At 46.7% G+C, this 21,022-nt stretch overlaps 1 protein-coding gene across 2 annotated transcripts in view; it reads right to left on the reverse strand.

Moving 5' to 3' along the window:
* Positions 1-21,022, reverse strand: part of WNT3 (Wnt family member 3) — a 77,023-nt gene that overhangs the window by 55,583 nt on the left and 418 nt on the right. The gene's annotated exons all lie outside the window — the stretch shown is intronic.

The raw sequence follows: 21,022 nt of genomic DNA on the forward strand, positions 1-21,022 counted from the left end.
TGGCCCAGGTCACCTGACTCTGGCTTGTGAGGCTCCATTTGCTGTGGCAGTGGTCAGGCTCCCTGGTGAGGACCAGGACTCAGAGTCCAGACTGCAGCCCAAGCCCAAACGGCTTCATGGCTATTTTTAGCCTGAGCTCCTGGAGTCTGCCAGCGACGACTCTATGGTTTGCAGTGGGACTGTGGTTTGGGTGGCAGGGAGACCCCCAACCCCACCAACAAACACCACTGGGAACCCTTTTGGAGTTTGGGGCATGAGTGTATTTTGCAAACTACAGCCAGCAGACTCAGTGACAAAGCCTGAGGCACTCGGGGGCATTGTGCTGCGAACTCTCAGGCACCGAGGGAACCTAGGGGCTTGCAAACAGGAGCAGCTAACAGGGAGTTTGGAGAGGGAGTTCTCCAGGTAAAGGAGGAGTAAATACGGGACCCTTGTGGTAAGTGGCTCTCTGGAGTGTGTGTTTGTGTGTGTGTTGGGGGGGGCGTTATTTGCTGTGTGCTGAGCTTGTATTTGGCTGTTTGGTTTGTTTATTTGTCTGAAGGAGCTTCTAAAAGGTTTGAAATCTAGAAGCCTCTGTTAATTGGCTGAGCCTCAGTCAGGGGGAGGGGCTACCAGAGCTATATAAGCCTGTGACTCAGCGACCAGGGAGCTTGTGAACAGGAACAGCTAACAGGAAGTTTGGAGAGGGAGTTGAGAAGGGGAGGTTAGAGGGCACTAGTGACTTCTAACCTTCTTTAAACATAACTTTTATAATAATCTATATTCCAGATATTTAAAAAGAATCCCAGTTTGTACTTAAACTTATTCATTAGAAAAATGGAAACAGAAGCCCAGCAGCAGAGTGGGGGCTATCCTGTTTATTGCGTCGAGTGTCACATGTATGATTACCTGCCTTGTGGGCGGGTGGCGTATGTGTGCAGCCATTGCAAGGAGCTCCTGACCCTCAGAGACCGAGTTCGGGCTTTGGAGGCCAGGGTAGCTGAACTGGAGGAGCTAAGGGAGGCAGAGAGCTATGTTGATGAGACTTTCCGGGACGCTGTAGAACTGTCCCACCTCCAGTCTGAGAGCCCCAGTGCTCTTAAGGAGGATGAAAGTCTCAAGGGAAAAGAGCATTCAATGGGAACAGAGGGAAACCATCCCGTAGTTGGGACCCTCCTCCCAGAGGATGTTGCGGTATCTTCTCGCACTGAGGATACCTCTGAGGGGGAGGGAATGCCAGTTAGGAAGAGGCAGGTGTTAGTAGTGGGTGATTCGATCATTAGAAACATAGATAGTTGGGTTTGTGATGACCGGGAGAACCGTATGGTCACTTGCCTGCCTGGTACGAAGGTTGCGGATCTATCGAGGCATCTAGATAGACTTATGTGTACTGCTGGGGAGGAGCCAGTGGTTGTGGTACAGGTAGGTACCAATGACGCAGGGAAGGGTAGGAGAGATGTCCTGGAGGCCAAATTTAGATTGCTAGGAAAGAGACTGAAATCCAGGACCTCTATGGTGGCATTCTCGGAAATGCTTCCAGTTCCACGTGCAGGGCCAGGTAGGCAGGCAGAACTTCAGAGTCTCAATGCGTGGATGAGACGATGGTGTAGAGAAGAGGGGTTTGGATTTATTATGAACTGGGGACACTTTTGGGAGAGGGGGAGCCTATACAGGAAGGATGGGCTCAACCTAAACCAAGGTGGAACCAGACTGCTGGCACTAAATGTTAAAAAGGCCATAGAGCAGTTTTTAAACTAAGAGATGGGGGAAAGCCGATTGGTGCGGAGATGCACGTAAATCGGAGGGAGACTTCTCTTAGAGGAGAATCCGTTGATAGAGATTCTCTAAGCTGTAGTCAGAAAGAGAGGAGGGGAGAGGGCAAACCATGGGCCAGAGCAGACAAACAACCGCATCCAAAGGAATCCAATGCATCAGGGAAGGGCAGACAAATAACCAGTGGCAAATTTTTAAAGTGCTTCTACACAAATGCTAGGAGTCTGACTATAATAAGATGGGTGAACTAGAGTACCTCGTATTACAGGAGGAGATTGACATAATAGGCATCACTGAAACCAGGTAGAATGAGGAAAATCTGTGGGACACAGTCATACTGGGATATAAAATATATAGAAAGGATAGAGCAGGCCGGGTGGGTGGTGGAGTGGCACTGTGTGTGAAAGATAATGAAGAATCAAATGAAATAAAAATATTAAATGAATCAACATGTTCAATAGAATCGCTATGGATAGTAATTCCATGCTCCAATAATAAGAAATTAGCAGTAGGCATATATTACCGACCACCTGACCAGGACAGCGATACTGACATTGAAATGCTGAGGGAGATTAGAGAGGCTACCAAAATAAAGAACTCTATAATAATGGGGGATTTTAATTACCCCCATATTGACTGGATACAGGTCACCTCAGGAAGAGAAGCGGAGATAAAATTTCTCAATGGCTTAAATGACTGCTTCTTGGAGCAGCAGGTGCAGGAACCCACAAGGGGAGAGGCAATTCTCGATTTAGTCCTGAGTGGAGCGCAGGATCAGGTCCAGGAGATAACCGTTACAGGACCGCTTGGGAATAGTGACCGTAATATAGTAACATTCAATATTCCTGTAGTAGGAAGAACACCTCAGCAGTCCAGCACTCCGGCATTTAATTTCAAAAAGGGGAATGACACAAAAATGAGGAGATTAAACAGAAATTAAAAGGCACAGTGACTAGATCCGAATCCCTGCAAGCTGCATTGAAACTTTTTAAAGACACCATAATAGAGGCCCAACTTAAATGTATACCCCAAATTAAAAAACATAGCAAGAGACCTAAGAAAGAGTCACCGTGGCTTAACCACCATGTAAAAGAAGCAGTGAGGGACAAAAAGGCATCTTTTAAGAAGTGGAAGTCCAATCCTAGTGAGATAAATAGAAAGGAACATAAACACTGTCAAATCAAGTGTAAAAATGTAATAAGAAAAGCAAAAAAAGATTTTGAGGAACAGCTAGCCAAAAACTCAAAAAACATTTTGTTATTTCTTTTTAAGTACATTAGAAGCAGGAAGCCTGCTAAAAATCCTACGGGTCCCCTAGATGATCGAGATATAAAAGGAGCAATCAAGGACGATAAAGCCATTGTAGAGAAACTAAATTATTTCTTTGCTTCAGGCTTCACGGCTGAGGACATTGGGGAGATTCCCAAATCTGCACCGTCCTTTGTGGGTGATGAATCTGAGGAACTGTCCTAGATTGAAGTGTTATTAGAGGAGGGTTTGGAACAAATAGAAAAACGTAATGTTAACAAATCTCTGGGACTGGATGGCATTTATCCAAGGGTTCTAAAAGAACTCAAATGGGAAGCGGCTGAACTATTATCTGTGGTTTGTAACCTAGCCTTTAAATCAGCTTCCGTACCTGATGATTGGAAGGTAGCTAACATGACACCAATATTTAAAAGGGGCTCTAGAGGTGATCCTGGCAATTACAGACCGGTAAGTCTAACTTCAGTACCGGGAAAATTAGTCGAAACAATAGTAAAGAATAAAATTGTAAGGAACGTAGAAGAACATAATTTGTTGGACAAAAGTCAACATGGTTTGTGTAAAGGGAAATCCTGTCTTACTAATCTATTAGAGTTCTTTGAAGGGGTTAACAAAGATGCAGACAAGGGGGATACAGTAGATATAGTATACTTGGATTTTCAGAAAGCCTTTGACAAGGTCCCTCACCAAAGGCTCTTGTGTAAATTACATGACCATGGGATAAAAGGGAAGGTCCTTTCATGGATTGAGAACTAGTTAAAAGACAGGAAACAAAGGGTAGGAATAAATGGTAAATTTTCAGAGTGGAGAGGGGTAACTAGTGGTGTCCGCCAAGGGTCAGTCCTGGGACCAATCCTGTTCAACTTATTCATAAATGATCTGGAGAAAGGGGTAAGCAGTGAGGTGGTAAAGTTTGCAGATGATACCAAACTGTTTAGGATAGTCAAGACAGAAGCAGACTATGAGGGACTCCAAAAAGATCTCACCAAATTGAGTGATTGGGCAACAAAATGGCAAATGAAATGTAATGTGGATAAGTGTAAAGTAATGCACATCAGGAAAAATAACCCCAACTAGATGTACAGTATGATGGGGGCTAATTTGGCTACGACAAATCAGGAAAGAGATCTTGGAGTTATCGTGGATAGTTCTCTGAAAACTTCCACACGGTGTGCAGCGGCGGTCAAAAAGGCAAATAGGATGCTAGGAATTATTAAGAAAGGGATAGAAAATAAGACCCAGAATATTTTACTGCTCCTGTATAAAACTATGGTACGCCCACATCTTGAATACCGTGTACAGATGTGGTCTCCTCGCCTCAAAAAAGATATTTTGACCTTGGAAAGGGTTCAGAAAAGGGCAACTAAAATGATTAGGGGTTTGGAACGGGTTCCATATGAAGAGAGGTTAAAACGACTGGGACTTTTCAGTTTAGAAAAGAGGAGACTGATGGGGATATGATAGAGGTCTATAAAATCATGAGTGGTGTGGAAAGGGCCGATAAAGAAAAGTTATTTATTAGTTCCCATAATAGAAGATCTAGAGGACACCAAATGAAGTTAATGGGTAGCAGGTTTAAAACTAATAAAAGAAAGTTCTTCTTCACACAGCTTGTAGTCAACCTGTGGAACTCCTTGCCAGAGCAGGCTAGGACTATAATAGAGTTTAAAGAGAAGCTAGATAATTTCATGGAGGTTAGGTCCATAAAAGGCTATTAGCCAGGGGATAAAATGGTGTCCCTGGCCTCTGTCTGTCAGAGGCTGGAGAGGGATGGCAGGAGACAAATCACTTGATCATTGTCTTCGGTCCACCCTCTCTGGGGTACCTGGTGCTGGCCACTGTCGGTAGACAGGATACTGGGCTAGATGGACCTTTGATCTGACCCAATATGGCCGTTCTTACGTTCTTATGGATAGGTCCTGGGAGAGTCCTGCGAATCTCAATGCAAGCTAAACATGGGACATGGGAGCCTAAAGCCCAGATTAAGGCCCCTCAGCCCCTCTGGGAAATAGGGTCTGTGGGCCTCAGTTCTTGTCTGCAGAATGGGGATCACAGCCCTGCCCTTCCTCACTATGGGGTGGGGGGAGGAGGAGACTGAGGAGCTGAGATACTGCCCTCCAGGTGCCCTTTGGTCCTGGCTCAGAAGTGCTGTCTCCCATACCCAGCTGCTTCTGTGGCCAAGCCTCTCCCTTGAGCTTGCCTGCATTGTACGCTAGTGGCAGAGGAGGATGTCTGGTGGCTAGCCTGTGCTCTTGCAGAAAACCCTGTGGATCTGGTATGACCAGGTGTTACCACAGCTACAATGCTGTGTCTCCTCAGCTCACAGCCTCCGCCAGCTCAGTCAGCATCCACGGGTGGCTTCCCTGCTATTGCTCCCTGAGCAGACCTGCCAATGGGGGAGCATAGGGACAGTTGCCCTGGGACCCAGTGATAGGGCAGCCAGGCCCTGGGCAGCACACAGGGATGTGTGGAGGGGGTCACAGTATGCTCTGGGCAGTGCTGAGGGTTGGCTGCTCCCAGCCCCACCCCTTCTGCTCGAGGGCTTGCCCCTTCCTTGCACAGGGGCCCAGCAATTCTGCTCTGCCAAGTACTGATCCAGCCCAACCTGGCTAGCTGGAGAGGCAGTTCAGCATGGCTGCCGCAGGACACGGGACTAAATTCACCAGGGGACTTAGCCTCCTTTGGGCACAGTCTGGAGGAGGAAGGCAGCCCTACAATGAGAAATGATGGCATGCAGTGACTCTGAAAAGGCAGCAAGTGCAAGATTAATCAAAGGAAACACGTTCCACAGTGAGCAGCTTTAAGCTGCTGAAGGGAACCCCAAGAGCTTGAGGGCCCCCCTCCCACTATATGCTGCACATTACCCAGCCTGGTCACCTGGGTGCTAGGAGAGGCTGAATCACCTTGTAGCACTTTATGGCGGCCACAGCGGATTTCCCCAGACTGTGTGGGTTCCCCACAGCTCCCTACCAGCTGAGGGCATCAGGTTTCCATACAGCAATTTCTGTAGAAAAGGACCTGGGGATTGCAGTGGATGAGAAGCTGGATCTGAGTCAACAGGGCGCCCTTGTAGCCAAGAAGGCTAATGGCATATTAGGGTGCATTAGGATGAGCATTGCCACAGATCTAGGGAAGTGATTATTCTCCTCTGTTCAGTACTGGTGAAGCCCCATCTGGAGTATTGCGAACAGTTTTGGACCTTCCACTGCAAAAAGGATGAAGACAAATTTGAGAGAGTCCAGCAGAAGGCAAGAAGGATGATTAGGGGTCTGGAACACATGATTTATGAGGAGAGGCTGAGGGATTTAGTCTTCAGAAGAGAAGCGTGAGGACAGGTTGAGAGCAGCCTTCAACTGCCAGAAGGAGGTTCCAAAGAGGCTGGAGAGAGGCTGTTCTCAGTGGTGACAGATGGCAGAACAAGGAGCAATGGGCTCAAGTTGCTGTGGGAGAGGCCTAGGTTGACTATTAGGAGAAACAATTTCCCTGGGAGGGTTGTGAGGCACTGGGCTGGGTTACCTGGGGAGGGGGTGGAATCTCCATCCCTAGAGGTTTTTAAGTCCCAGCTTGACAAAGCCCTGGCTGGGATGATTTAACTGGGGCTGGTCCTGCTTTTAGCAGGGGTTTGGACTCAACAATCTCCTGAGGTATCTTCCAACCCTAGGATTCTATTTCAAATTGCTGCTCACTTCTCTGTGGTGAGGGCAGCCTCCTCTGGGTAAGCTCCACTCTCAATTCCAGGAACATGGTCTTCTGCGTCTCGCAGCTGTTCGGTGACTGTTGGCTGGGCCCCAATTGTCACTGCTCTAAGGGTATATTTACACTAGCCCCCTAGTTCGAACTAGGGAGGCTAATGAGGGTGACTGAAATTGCAAATGAAGCACAGGATTTAAATATCCCGCACTTCATTAGCATGTTACCAGGTGATCGCCATTTTGGAAATTGACTAGCCCGGAGTAACTGCCCGCGTCTACACACAGCAGTGAAATGGGAGTTCGAAGTAAAGCCCTTAATTCGAATTAGCTGGTAAACCTCATTCCAGGAGGAATAATAGTTAATTCGAGTTAGGGCTTTACTTCGAACTCCCATTTCACTGCCGTGTGTAGACGCGGGCAGTTATTCCGGGCTAGTCAATTTCCAAAATGGCGACCGCCCGAGAACATGCTAATGAAGTGCGGGATATTTAAATCCCACGCTTCATTTGCAATTTCCGTCACCCTCATTAGCTTCCCTAGTTCGAACTAGGGAGCTAGTGTAGACATGCCCTGAGAAGGGATCTAAAAGGAATAAGTCACTGGCATCAATCCCAGGATTGTCCTCTGGTGAATTCAGCCACCATCAAGGTTCTGTCCTGCACAACAGGGCGGTTTTCTTATCATAGCAATGGCCTGGCCCTCACGCATGAGCAGGACCAAAGTGGCACAGCCCTGCCTTCCAGGAGACAGTGAAAGGAGGAGTGCATGTTTGCCCCCTACTCCTGCAATTCCCTCATGCTAGTGGGAATCTTACTGCTCATTTCTCAGAAGACAGTGACTCTGCAGGCCTGGGATGCCCAGCAACACTGCACTGTGCTTACACTAGGCTTGTTAAATTGAGATTAATTAACTAATTGAATAGTTGATAAGGGTGCCTTCACCTGCTGGGTTCTTGCTACAGATCAAAAGTGGAATTGCAGCAGAACCAGTATAAGCAGAGACTGTTTCAGTCCCTGGTCGCGCCATTTCCCGCTGTGCCTCTACCTCCCCTGTCCCCTGCGGAGACGGTGCTGAGGGGAACCGGCTTTAGCACCGACTCCCTGCTTCCTCCCTTGCTACCTCTCTCTGATAGAGGCAGCAGGGGGAGCAACGTGACTAGTTGCATCACTAGTCAACTATGCAATAAGCTTATGCTTATCAGACAGCCAATTAGTCGCTTAGGGTCTGTCTACACTACCACTCTAGTTCGAACTAGGGTGGTAATGTAGGCAACCGGAGTTGCAAATGAAGCCCGGGATTTGAATTTCCCGGGCTTCATTTGCATATTGCCGGGCGCCGCCATTTTTAAATGTCCGCTAGTGCGGACTCCGTGCTGCGTGGCTACACGCGGCACGGACTAGGTAGTTCGGAATAGGCTTCCTATTCCGAACTACTGTTACTCCTCGAGCCTAGTCCGAACTACCTAGTCCGTGCCGTGTGTAGCCCGGCAATTCAAAATGGCGGCACCCAGGAAATTCAGGGTGGTAGTGTAGACAGACCCTTACATCCCTAGGTTACACCAGTGACATGTGCTGGGGTGTGCCCACCTGTCAGGGCTCTACTACACACAGCTGCCAAATTTTCCAAATTTTGCAAATTATGCCAATGCAAATATTTACTCATAATTTACATATTTCCATTTAAAGGGAGTTGTGTGGATTTAGTGCTAGTAGCAGGCATTGCCTTGACAGTTTATAGAATTCCTTTGCTTGTCTCCTGGGCAGCTCCAGGGCTAGCCAACACGTCCCAACCTTGAATGGGTGTATCCTCCTCACATGGGGACAGGTTGTTCAGTCTCCATGGCCCACGAAGTTCCTGGCCTCTCTGCTCGTAACACAAATGGTGAGTTGTGATGTGGGAAATTAAACTGAGACCAAAACTCCTTTCATATTAGTGGCCACCATCTATCCGCAGATGAGAACAATTTCGTATGCCTTCTGAAATGGTCCGGCTTCAAACGCGTCCAGGTAGTTGGCCCTGCACCTGAGATGAAACGCTGAAGATTGGTCCACAAGCCAGGATCCGCTGGTCATGGGTCCCATCAGCAGCACTAATGATGCTGCAACGTGGGCCAACTCACAAATAGCAGATGATTTCAGGGAACTTGGAGCCATACCCAAAGAGAATGTCCAAGTTATCTTCCTAGTTCCGTCCTGTCCCATGAGCCACTGGGAAAGCTTTCTTTCTTGACAGATTCCCCTTTAGACTGCTGCTTTTTGCCGACAAAGTGCTGAGTCGGCAAAACGCGGTGGCCATTATTATGCAAATTAGGTGCGGGATATTTAAATCCCTGCCTCATTTGCAATATCAACCTGCCTAATCTGCATCCCTCTGCTAACAGAGGGATGCAGTTTAGATATATCCTAATGGTATAAAATTTGCAGGGCACACATTGAATGGATTAAAAACTGAATAACTGACTGGTTTCAAACGTAACTGTAAACAGAAAATTGTCATCCAGCAGGTGTATTTCCAGTGTCATCCTGATGGGATTAGTTCTTTGCCTTATGCTAATTCACAATTCAGATGACACCAAAATTGGGGTGGTGGTGGTAAATAAGAAGATACATGGGTGATACAGAGTGAGCTGGATTGCTTGGTAAATTAAGTGCAAACAAACAGTATGCACTTTAATGTGACCACATATTAATGTCTGTCTGGGAACAAAGACTGCTGGCCATACTTGTAGGGTGGGAGACTTTATCCTGGGAAGCAGTGACTCTAAAAAAGAGTTGGGGTTCATGGTAAAAAATCATGGTCTCTTGGGGCATGCATGTTAGCGAGGGTTGCCAGGTGTCTGGTTTTGAACCGGACAGTCCAGTATTTGAGCTTTCTATCTGGGAAACAAATTGAAAAAATACCGGACATAGAAATGTCCAGTATTTTCTAATTACGTTTTATTATTATCATGAGTATCAGCTCGTAGTTGCACGCTCTGTGAGCATGTCTACCATCCAGGCGGTACTCAATTACACAGTAGAGAGGAGGTGGGGGGCAGGATGGAATTCCCGGGGCTGGACTCGTCTGTGCACCCTGCCGGAACCGTGCGCGGGACGGGCAGCACCCCGGGATCTGCATGTGCCCGGGTCAGTCCTGCTCCCTGCCAGCTGGTTTCTCCACCCCTGCTCCTCCTCCCGGCCAGCCCCACTCTCTGCCGGCTGGTTCCCTCCTCCCCCCCAGCCAGCCCCGCTCCCTCCTACCCCCTCCTAGCCAGCTTTGCTTCCAGTTGGCCGATTTCCCCCCCACCTCTATCTCCCCCGGCCAGCCCCGCTCCCCCCCACATCTGAGATCAAGTGTGTCCAGTATGTTTTGAAACCATCTGGTAACCCTAGTGTTAGCAGTGGTTTAACACTGAAATTGTGGGGGGGCCAGAGGCAGGGTGTGCTTGGCAACTGCAGGGATGCAAGAGTGGGCCAGATCCTGAGGTCCTGACTCCAGTGACATCTGGGGGAATTGAGGAAGGCTCCTGAAGATCAGGCCTTAGTAACTGTATGTTGCTGTAGATCAGGGAAGGGGAAGCTAAGGCCCAGAGGGTGAATGGGGCCTCCAGTTTGCCTGGATCCAGGTTCGGGGCGCCCCCTCTCGAGAGCCACGTTAGTGAGGGTTTGGTTGCTTCTCACTTGTTGTGCGGCCCCCAACTGATTTTTCTGTGGATCAACAGCTCCCAAAGCAAACAAGGTTCCCTGCCCCTGCTGTAGATGACTGCAATGCCACATTGTCCCATCGTTGCATCCACTGTGTTATCAGTCTGCCCATCTTGGAGGGTTGCTGAAGTCTGGGTGACTCAGGCCTTGCGCATGGGCTTGAAGTGATTTGGCAGCTGCGTCCCTGTCAGGGCATTGCACACGGTTATGTTCCAACATATTCATCAGTGTGTGTCCTGGGGGGGGGCTATGGAGCCTGTTTCAGTTCATCATGAACGCTAGCTGCATAGAGTTACTGACAAGAGTGTATGGGGGGAATCGGGGCTCTTTTGTGCTAGATGTATCAACATAGAAATGTTATGTTCAGATGGCCAGTTCAAAGCAATGTCACTCTGTGTTTAGAAAACACAACTGAGTGATTTGCTATGGGAAGGAACCTATTCTACAGGGCCTGTGATAATATTATTCAATCTGGAATTTACATAAATGCATATGATTTGCATATGTAAATCAGGGCTCCCAGGCTGTGCTTATTATAAGCACACTGAGATTTTCAGCACAGCAGAAGCTTCCTTGGAAGAGTGAGATGCTGCTTCCACAATTCACGCAGAGTCTTCCTCTCCCCAAACTAGAGAGACTTGGCAAAGTTGCTAAGGGGGCATTTGCATATGTACAGAGTACAACTGTCTCCCCCCCGTGGGTGAGTGCCATCTCCCACCCTCACTGGCTGGCAGGCATCTTTGCTAAGCTTTCCCAGGAATGGGAAAATTAAAAATCATCTTCACTCCCCCCCAAACACTCCCCCCAACTGAATTGCAGGGGAAAGACAAGGTTCCTCTCACCAGGGAGGAGAAAGAAGACTACGGGACAGTGTGGAAATGAAGGGAAAGTTCTAAGGTCCGATCCCCCTCTGCTCCTCAGTCCATGGCTTTCTGAAACAGCAAGCACTTGGTCCTGGTAGTCAGGAATGCTAGGAAGGCTCCAGTTAAATTCTATAGACGAAGGGTGTCAAGAGTGATGAGTGAGATGCCCAGCTAGAAACTTTTATAAAAATCAATAGAAAGTGTGCAGTCAGGCCCCCAAAATCACTAGCCTTAGAAAAATCTTGGAATATAGTGATCCTGCGGCAACGGGAGTATTGGATTAGACCAGGGCATGACAAGATTTCAAGTAATGTATGAACAAAATCTGTTTGGGGCCAAAACTATTCAACATGGTTCATGCAAATGCAGAGAAAGAGCTGCCCCAGAAAAGCTACTCCTCCCACTTGGGATACTGGAGACCCTCTTCTGACTCAGGCAGAGCCCTGACTTGAACTTTGACCTTCCCCAAATCAAGGCAGGCCTAGCCACCAGGCTATTGGAGCTGCACTTAGGCCAGTGGTGGGGAAATATGGCCCAGCAGACACATGTGGCCCAGCAGAGTTCTACGTGTGGCCCTGTTACAAGGTGTTCTGCTCCTGCACTGGGGCTGCCCGAGTTAAGCTTGGTTACCTAGTTGAGAAGGCCACAGCCCTGCAGGGCATGCTCAGCTATAAAGTCCCTGAGCAGCTCAGTCTGGGTTGACCACTGACAAGGAAGGAGGTGCTGCATGAGCTCCTCAAGAGTAAGACACCCCCAGGCAGGAGGACAGCCATGGGCCGGACTGCAAGGGAGAGACGGGTAGGAAGTAGCTCAGGGCAGGGAGTTGCACCCCAGGTGCTTGGCATGTTTTGTCAGGATTCCCCACTGAGCTAGTGGTGGTCCACTCCACCGCTGACAGGGCCCTGGGCTGGGACCTGGTGGAGAGCATGGGGCCCAGACCCCCCTATTCCCTCTGCACCAACCCCACAAGGGGCTCTCGCCTACCCTGTACTATTGACTCAGGCTGCTAGGCCATGCTGCCCTGCAACAAGGGAGTGGTACTTATGACTTTGAATGCTAGGACCCATGAGGGGTTGAGCACCAAGTGAGGAGCCTCAGAGGCCCAATGACAGGCCCACAAGACATTTTGTTACACAAAGGCTACGTCTACACTGCAGAGCTTTTGTGCAAAAACAGTTGGTTTTGCGCAAAAACTTGCAGCACATCCACACTGCAAGTGCGTTCTTGTGCAAGAAAAAGTACAGCGAATCATAAGGACACAGAGCTTTTTGCACAAGCGTTATTCCTCTTTCTATGAGGAATAAGCCTTTTTGCACAAGAACTCTTGCACAAAAAGGCATGTGTGGACGAGCACCAGGGGTTTCTTGCGCAAGAAACTCCTATGGCTAAAATGGCCACCAGAGCTGTCTTGCGCAAGAGAGCGTCCACACTGCCATGGACGCTCTTGCACAAAAGCACATGGTAATGTGGACACGCTCTTGCGCAAGAACTTTTTGTACAAGAACTCTTGCACAAAAGGTTCTTGCACAAGAAGCCTGCAGTATAGACATAGCCACAAGTTTCTAGATTCCTTGTAGTTTGTTTTCTACCAGTATTGCTAAAGTGACATGCCTGTAAAACCAGGGCACGTGACCATGAGAACCGTGTATCTAATCAAAGTGCTGCCACGGTTCATTTGGCACCCCCTGCAAATTCTAAGAGTGCAAATGCAGTTAGCAAAACTACTCTGTCTCAGGACACGGGCTTGGATATGGCTGAGATGAAGGAGGGCCACTCATGCGACTCACTCACTAGTCTAGGTTGCCCATTGCTGATGTAGGTGGCTGTGTGAGAGACCAGAAATTCCATCCTGGACTTGGAAAACCTTTCCTGAGCAAAGTTTTGCTGAAACAGGTATGTTCCCCTTAAAAGTTTCAGATTCAACAAGTCAGCATTCTCTGGTTAAAATACACTTTGCTAACTATTTTCCAGGAAGCTTGCCTCCACACCCCATCTCTCCATGTCCTCTAAGTACATCCCCTTAAGTTCACCAAAATACAAACACTAAAACTACAATGGGAAACCAAATGCTAATACAGCATTCAAATTCACAGCTCAAAAATGTTTTCTAATAAATAATTTATGCAACAATTAATCCAGAGTCTTTACAGCTCTTGTTTGACCCAACACAGATCACCAGCCAGGCTTGAACCTATAGCTTTCAGACCAACAGCCTCAGTCTTGCCCTTCAGCTATGAGTAACTACGGGTATGAGAGAGAAAACACTTGAGGACCACAGCTCATAGAGGGAAACCTGACATCCACTTTGCTACTTAAGGCCTGCCCTCACAGTAGAATTAGCTCTTGGACTAACTTGAATGCTGCCCCTCACCTGACTGAAGCCAACAGACCTGTCATGGGATACAATGTGAAACTCGCATGCAACTGAGGCATGAACATAGTAATGCCCCAAGGATGCAGAAACTCTAGTTAGCACAATCTATCCAATCACTTCTTGCAGTTGAGTTTTGGGCTTCATGCCCTTGAGCTAGGCTCTCTCTATGGGTATGTCTACACTACAAAGTTAATTCGAACTAACAGACGTGAGTTCGAATTAACTTTGATAGGCGCTACAAAGACAAACCGCTAGTTCGAACTTAATTCGAACTAGCGGAGCGCTTAATTCGAACTAGGTAAACCTCATTCCATGAGGACTAACGCCTAGTTCGAATTAACTAGTTCGAATTAAGGGCTGTGTAGCCCCTTAATTCGAACTAGTGGGAGGCTAGCCCACCCCAGCTTTTCCTGGTGGCCACTCTGGGCACCACCAGGGAAACTCTTCTGCCCCCCTCCTGGCCCCGGACCCCTTAAAGGGGCACGAGATGGCTACGGTGCCCGTGCCAGGTGCAAGCCTGCCAGCACCCAGCCAGCAGACCCTGCACCTGGCACGGCTCGAGCCAGCTACCCGCTGCCACCCATCCCTCCACCTCTTCCCGGGACCAGGCTGGCGGCTCCCGGGAGCCTGCCCAGGTCCACAAGAGGCAGGCACTCCCCTGGTCTAGTGCGGACATCGTGGACCTTGTCCACGACCTCCGCACTAGGCACAGGAAAGTGGCCGTCTAGGGCAGGAGAGCTGCCAGCCTGGACCCAGGAGCAGGTGTGCATGAAAATCAGGATGGTCCACTGAGACCCCCGACCCTGAGCCCTGAGCTTACAATGGCCGTACTGGGTCAGACCAAAGGTCCATCTAGCCCAATAGCCTGTCTGCCGACAGCGGCCAACACTAGGGACCCTGGAGGGGATGGACCGAAACAATGACCAAGCCATTTGTCTTGTGCCATCCATCTCCAGCCTCCCACAAACAGAGTCCAGGGACACCATTTCTACCCTCTGGCTAATAGCACTCCATGGACCCAACCTCCATCACTTTATCTCACTTCTCTTTAAACTCTGTTCTAGTTCTAGCCTTCACAGCCTCCTGCAGCAAGGAGTTCCACAGGTTGACTATTTGCTTTGTGAAGAAGAACTTTCTGTTATTAGTTTGAAGCCTGCTACCCATTCATTTCATTTGGTGTCCTCTAGTCCTTCTATTATGGGAACTAATGAAGAACTTTTCTTTATGCACCATCTCCACCCCTCTCATGCTTTTATAGACCTCTATCATATCCCCCCTCAGTCTCCTCTTTTCTAAGCTGAAAAGTCCCAGTCTCTTTAGCCTCTCTTCATATGGGACCTGTTCCCAACCCCTCATCATTTTAGTTGCCCTCCCACCCTCACTCTTCCCCTCTCCCACCTCCTTTTCCCAGTCTCCCCGAGTTTTGTTAAGTAAAGAGAGTTTCTATTTTTGAACACACATGTCCTTTATTTTGTATATCAGGAGGGGGGCTAGGGAGGGGTAAGTGGAAGGGGGTGAGGGAGGAATGGGGTACAAGCCCCCGATGGGGAGGACTGGGGTGGCTCTGCAGGATCCTCGGGGTGGAAGCTCTCTTGCAGCCTCCCAATTGACCCTCCTCCCCGGATGGCAGCCTGCGTCAAGTGCAGCCGGGCTGATGGCCGAGTGCTGTGATGTGCCGAGTGCGGGCACTCAGGGCACTCCAAGCCAGGACTGCTTTGCAAGCGGGGAACCCTGAGAACTGTCTGTCCGGGGTGGGAGTCGGGTCCCTTTAAGCACAGCCCTCGGCTAGCCTGAGACAGCAGCTCCACACCCTAAGTCCTAATCTGATGCCCTGCCGGCACTGCTTCCGGCCATCCTTAACCTTGGTTCAGGGTCCACTCAGTCTGGACATGCTAGTTCGAATTAGCAAAACACTAATTCGAACTAGTTTTTAAGTCTGGATGCGCTAATTCGAATTAGCTTAGTTCGAATTAACTAATTCGAACTAAGTTAGTTCGAATTAGCGCTGTAGTGTAGACATACCCTATGGGAGTAACTCAAGCTAAATGCTGTAGTGCAGACATGACAGGCTGTAAGTACCCAGTACTTAGCTTTTAATGTCATTAGGATGTTGAATATAGTGGCCTATCCAATTCAGGTCTTTGTTCAAACCTTGATAAAAGGTATCAAATTTGTAAGTGAAGGCAAGTTCCTCAGCTTCTCTCTCCAGCTGGTTTTTAAATTGCTTTGTAATAGTATCATCACCTTTAGCTCTATTAATGGGCTCCTGAGCAAGTTAAAATGTTCCCCAGCAGGTTTCTGTGTGTTACCATTTTGAGTATCTGATTTGTGTCCATTAATCCTTTGTCACAGAGACTGTCCGGTTTGGCCAGTATGAATAGCAGAGGGGCATTGCCCATTCTATTAGCCTTGTTTAGCATGGACACACTAAGGGTACGTCTAAACTACATAGCTCCGTTGACGGAGCCATGTAGATTTGTTGTTTTGGCAAAGGCAAATGAAGCCGCGATTTAAATGATCACGGCTTCATTTACATTTACATGGCTGCCGCGCTGAGCCGACAAACAGCTGATCAGCTGTTTGTCCGCTCAGCGCGCTAGTCTGGACGCTCCCCTGCCGACATCAAAGCCCTTTGTTCACAGCCCCGTTATTCCTCGTGGGATGAGGCCAATCCACAGACAACCCGCCAACCTGAAGCATATTCTCACCAGCAACTACACCGCACCATAATAACTCGAACTCAGGAGCCAATCCATGCAACAAACCTTGGTGCCAACTCTGCCCACATATATACACCAGCAACACCATCACAGGACCTAACCAGATCAGCCATACTGTCACTGGTACATTCTCCTGCACATCTACTAACATAATATATGCCATCATGTGCCAACAATGCCCCACTGCTGTATACATCGGCCAAACTGGACAGTCCCTGTGTAAAAGAATCAATGGACACAAATCAGATATTAGGAATGGAATTCACCCCTCCAGATCAGCTACTAGAAGTGGGCCTCATCCTCCCTGATTGGATCCACCTTGTCATCTCCAGCCTGATCCTGGCCTGCATATTTATACCTGCCTCTGGAAATTTCCACTACATGCATCTGACGAAGTGAGTCTTTGCCCACGAAAGCTTATGCTCCAACACTTCAGTTAGTCTATAAGGTGCCACAGGACTCCTCGCCGCTTTTGCAGATTCAGACTAACATGACGACCCCTCTGATATTTGCCAACATGTTGCCCATTCACCAAGTATGGTCAAGTTCTTCACACTCCTCTCTGTTGGTGACTAACCTAAACAATTTTGAATTATCTGCAAATTTTGCCTTCTTCCAGGTCAATTCTCTTTCTAGACTATTAATAAAGGTATCAAACAGCAGAGGAGCTAGTATGGAACTTTGAGGTTCCCACTGTTAACTTCTGCCATGTGACAATTAACTATTTCATCCTACCCTTTGCTTTCTGCTTCTAGCCATTTTTGATCCATGATCATACTTAGCTGCTCATGCTGTAACTACTTAGCTTCTTTAGTAGCCTTTTGTGTGGTACCTGGCTAAAGGTCTTTTGTCAGTCTAAATAAATTCAACTAGTAAATGCCAATGGATTTTCCCTTTTCCACTATTTTATGACATGTTCAAATAATTATAAGTGATTAGTGGGACATAATTTTCCTTTACAGCTCCTATCATCTCATGATTCAGGTGTTTTGTTATTCTGTTTCTAATTATTGTTTCAGCCAATTTATTTGTTTCTTCTTATTAGCATGTCAACTTTTGTTGGGTAGGGCTATCTCTTTTTATTAAATGGTTGTGGTGGCTGGGTAAATGGGAAGGAGACCAACCAAGCTATTTTAATTTGCATGTAGACCCATTTACTTCCCCTTCACTCTAATGTTTCATGCATGCTTAAAAACCTTGTTGAACCAGAACCTCCCTCAGAAAGGGTTCAATATAAAATGAATGTTATACGCATATGGGTTGGAACTATGTATCTCAATCCCAGAGAACTACAGAATCTCATATAAATGGAACCTGGATCCCAATCAACATCTGGTCTGGGTTTGACTTTGCAGACTGAAAAATCATCCCAAATTACCTGCCCTATCTCTGGTATTAATTTCTAGAAGAGAGGCCAACAGCCCAGTCCCAAAGCCCTTAGTGCAAGAGAGTGACCATCAACTGCAGGGGGAGGTTTGCTGTAGTATAGGATTGAGCCTTTGAAGGGTCATTCATCATATGGATATTGGACTCAATTTTAGTAGGTGCCTTATATTCCCATAGGCTGGTCTTGGGAATATTCCATTATTCAACTCTGCTGACCAGCTCTTTGTGGATCTTATAGATTGTAACAGCTCCAGATATTGGGAAGTATCTTCTACATGTAGAGTTGCCTCCTCCAAGATATTAAAAAAACAAGGCATCCAGAATGAGCCACAAAACCAAACAGCTGGCAGTGTGCATTGAACACTCTTGCAGATTTTCCCAGAACAGATACATTAAAAGAAGAGACAATCATGAGAAAATTTGGACAGACCCTGTCTATCATGTGTCTCCAGCTACTGTCATCAGGCTTATGTGCTACAAAATGTTGAGACATGTGAGTTCCTCAGAGGATTTTATATTATTTTATTCTTATTTGATTTGGAAGACATTATATTGATTAATTTCCACACTGAACTGAATCCTTTAGCTGAATTACAGAAGAATCAGAATTATTCTAGAGACCTTGGATTCAGTCTGCTATTCACATTGGCTGTTTCTTATTGCATGTTTTTATTGTATTTCTTAGCATACATTAACACTCCCTGCATACACAACAGTATCCAGTTTGGCCCCCATTTTTATTGGCTCACGTCCATTGACTGCAGCAGGGATGGCCCACTTCAAATGGAAGTGGAATGTAATGTTAGAACCAAAGATTACAACCCGAGCTGAGAAAATGCCCAATGGAGTTGCACTAGAAGGGCAGGGCATCGTATTCCTAGGGCTACGGATAGACTGCAGGGTTTTTTGGGATACCTCTGCCGTGTCCAGGGAACACATTTGCTCTTCTGCTTTTTTTTGCAGAAGAGCAAACACATCCTTTCAGAAGCCCCGGTATTCCTTGTTCCACAAGGAAGAAGGGGGCTTTCGAAAGAGGGTTTTTCCCCAAAATTTGGCCCAGTCTAGATGGGCCAAATTTCGGAAAAGCTTCTTCCAACAAAAGTATTTTGCATATCTTTTTCCAATAGATCCTCGCAGTCTAGACATACCCCTACAGCCTTGGGGTCCTGTGGAATCCACATCTAGCACCTACCTGAAGGTCTAACAATTGTCATTCAGCTCATCTTTGGTTAAAGGACATTGTGTACATCATAAGAGTATTTTAGAGGGTGTGCTTAAAATAAGGCTGCTGCCTTTTCAAGGTGCTTCTCAGTATAGGCTATTGCTCAGTATACACAGCTGAGCAAAACATTTAAGCAGGTGACTTCAGTGGAGCTTAAGGACCTGCTTAAAATTAAGAGTGTGCTAAGTGTTTTGCCTTAGGTCTGGAACTCTTGTTTATTCCCCTGCTTTAGAATGGATGGCCTTAGCGGTGAGGATTCTCAAACTGCCTGGGAGTCCTTGCTCCAGAGCCCAGAAAAGTCTCTCAAAAGCATTAGCCACTTTCTCTGTCTCCCTCCTCTCAGTTTTCAGACTCCGTCACCCCATCATATCAATGTGGCAGAGACTCTGTTAGCATTCTGAGCACTGCTAGGGTATCGGGCTATTCTAAACAAGGCAATGGACAGATTTCTTGAACTGTAGGAAAGTTCTATATTGATTGTTTTACCTCTTCTCTCCCATTTCACTGCCTGCCGAGCCCAACCTATTTGTGTAAGTGATGAGAAAACATGCCGGTTGTTTGTATTGTTTGTGCCAGGGAAGCCAAGGGCCTGGGGAAGGCACTCCCTGTGGTGTGTTTCTCTGCCAACAGGGAGAAGATTCATTCTAAGGGAGACACCTCTCCTTGAGAAGGAAAACAGACTACCTCTTCCAGGGGATTTTCATTCCTCAGTTCGAAAGTCTTAGCAGATACCGCCCGACTCAGTTATTTAACCCAATGTAAATTATGTCAGAATCTCATTCAGGGAGACCCCAGATGGATTCTAGAACAGCTGGTTGTACAACAAAGTCCAGTCATCCTGTGCAGCTCCAAAGCCATTTTTCCTCGTTAGATACAGCCACTTTGATCAATGCTCCCCACTGGCATCCCCTCTCCAGACACACAGTACTGAATGAAGAGGAGAAGAGTCTGAGAGGGTCTTCATTTTGGTGGACCGCTAATGCCTGGCTTTGGCCCTCAAGTTCAGCATTCGTAATTAAGGTGCAGAATTCTTTTTTTGCAGGAAAAAAATTCAAAGGTTGATAGTTAGCCATTTGGTGAGTCTGAATATCTTTTAAAGCCTTAAACATCATATACTCATATTATTAGACATGCTTGGAGTGCAATAATTGAAATTTTCATTCTTAAACCCCATGATAATTAACAGATTTTTTTAATTATCCTTCCCTTTCCCCCAGACATGGCAGTCCATTTCCAAGTTTAGTACAGCCTACTTCTTTGCATCTCCAAGTCTGCACAGGAGAAATGTAATTAATTAATAAAAATACCTTTTCTGGAAGGGAGAAAATAATTCAAGGATTTTGTCATAACTACTTTCTGCCTCATGGATCCGTATGTACCTAGTCCCTTATCTACATTGTACAGAGACTTCGGAGACTCATTCCAATGAGAAATTCTATGTGATAAACTGAGAAATTGACTGAAATACAGTAGTATGCTACTAAATATCTGCTGTCTTCAAGTGACTCATGATTGTATGGTTTTACATTTCTTTTCTTTGAGGAGGCACCTAACCTTTAATCAAATTTTGTTAATGTGTTTCTTTTTAAAAGACAGAAAAATATAGGTCAATTATCAGCCACATTCTAAGATCAAAACTGATTTCTTTCATTTTTGGTAAGAGAAAATAAGAGTCATAGCTGCAATATAAAAATTCTCTCGGGTGCCATTTATGTCCTCTGCATATTTCCCGGACTAAATTCACATGAATGACTGAATAAAACAAAAGGACAGAAAGAAGACCCAAAACTGCAGCAGCCCAAAAGAAAATAGAATTTAAAAAATATTAATGGATTGAACAGTGTTTAATAAGAAGGGAAGGAGAAATCTACCTATGAACAAAAGCCAGTGTCCTGTGACAGATGAAAATTATATTGCACGGTGAATACAAATACATTCTTGTATATTTATTTTAAATTCAACTACAATGGCTGAAATTGGAGAATTAAGTGGGTTGGAGAAATCTCCATTAATGCAAGGATAAACCTATAGATTGTCCTTTAAAAATAGCCCCCAAATGTTTAA

The sequence above is a fragment of the Pelodiscus sinensis genome, chromosome 29, assembly GCF_049634645.1.
Source record: "Pelodiscus sinensis isolate JC-2024 chromosome 29, ASM4963464v1, whole genome shotgun sequence".
NCBI lineage: Eukaryota > Metazoa > Chordata > Testudines > Trionychidae > Pelodiscus > Pelodiscus sinensis.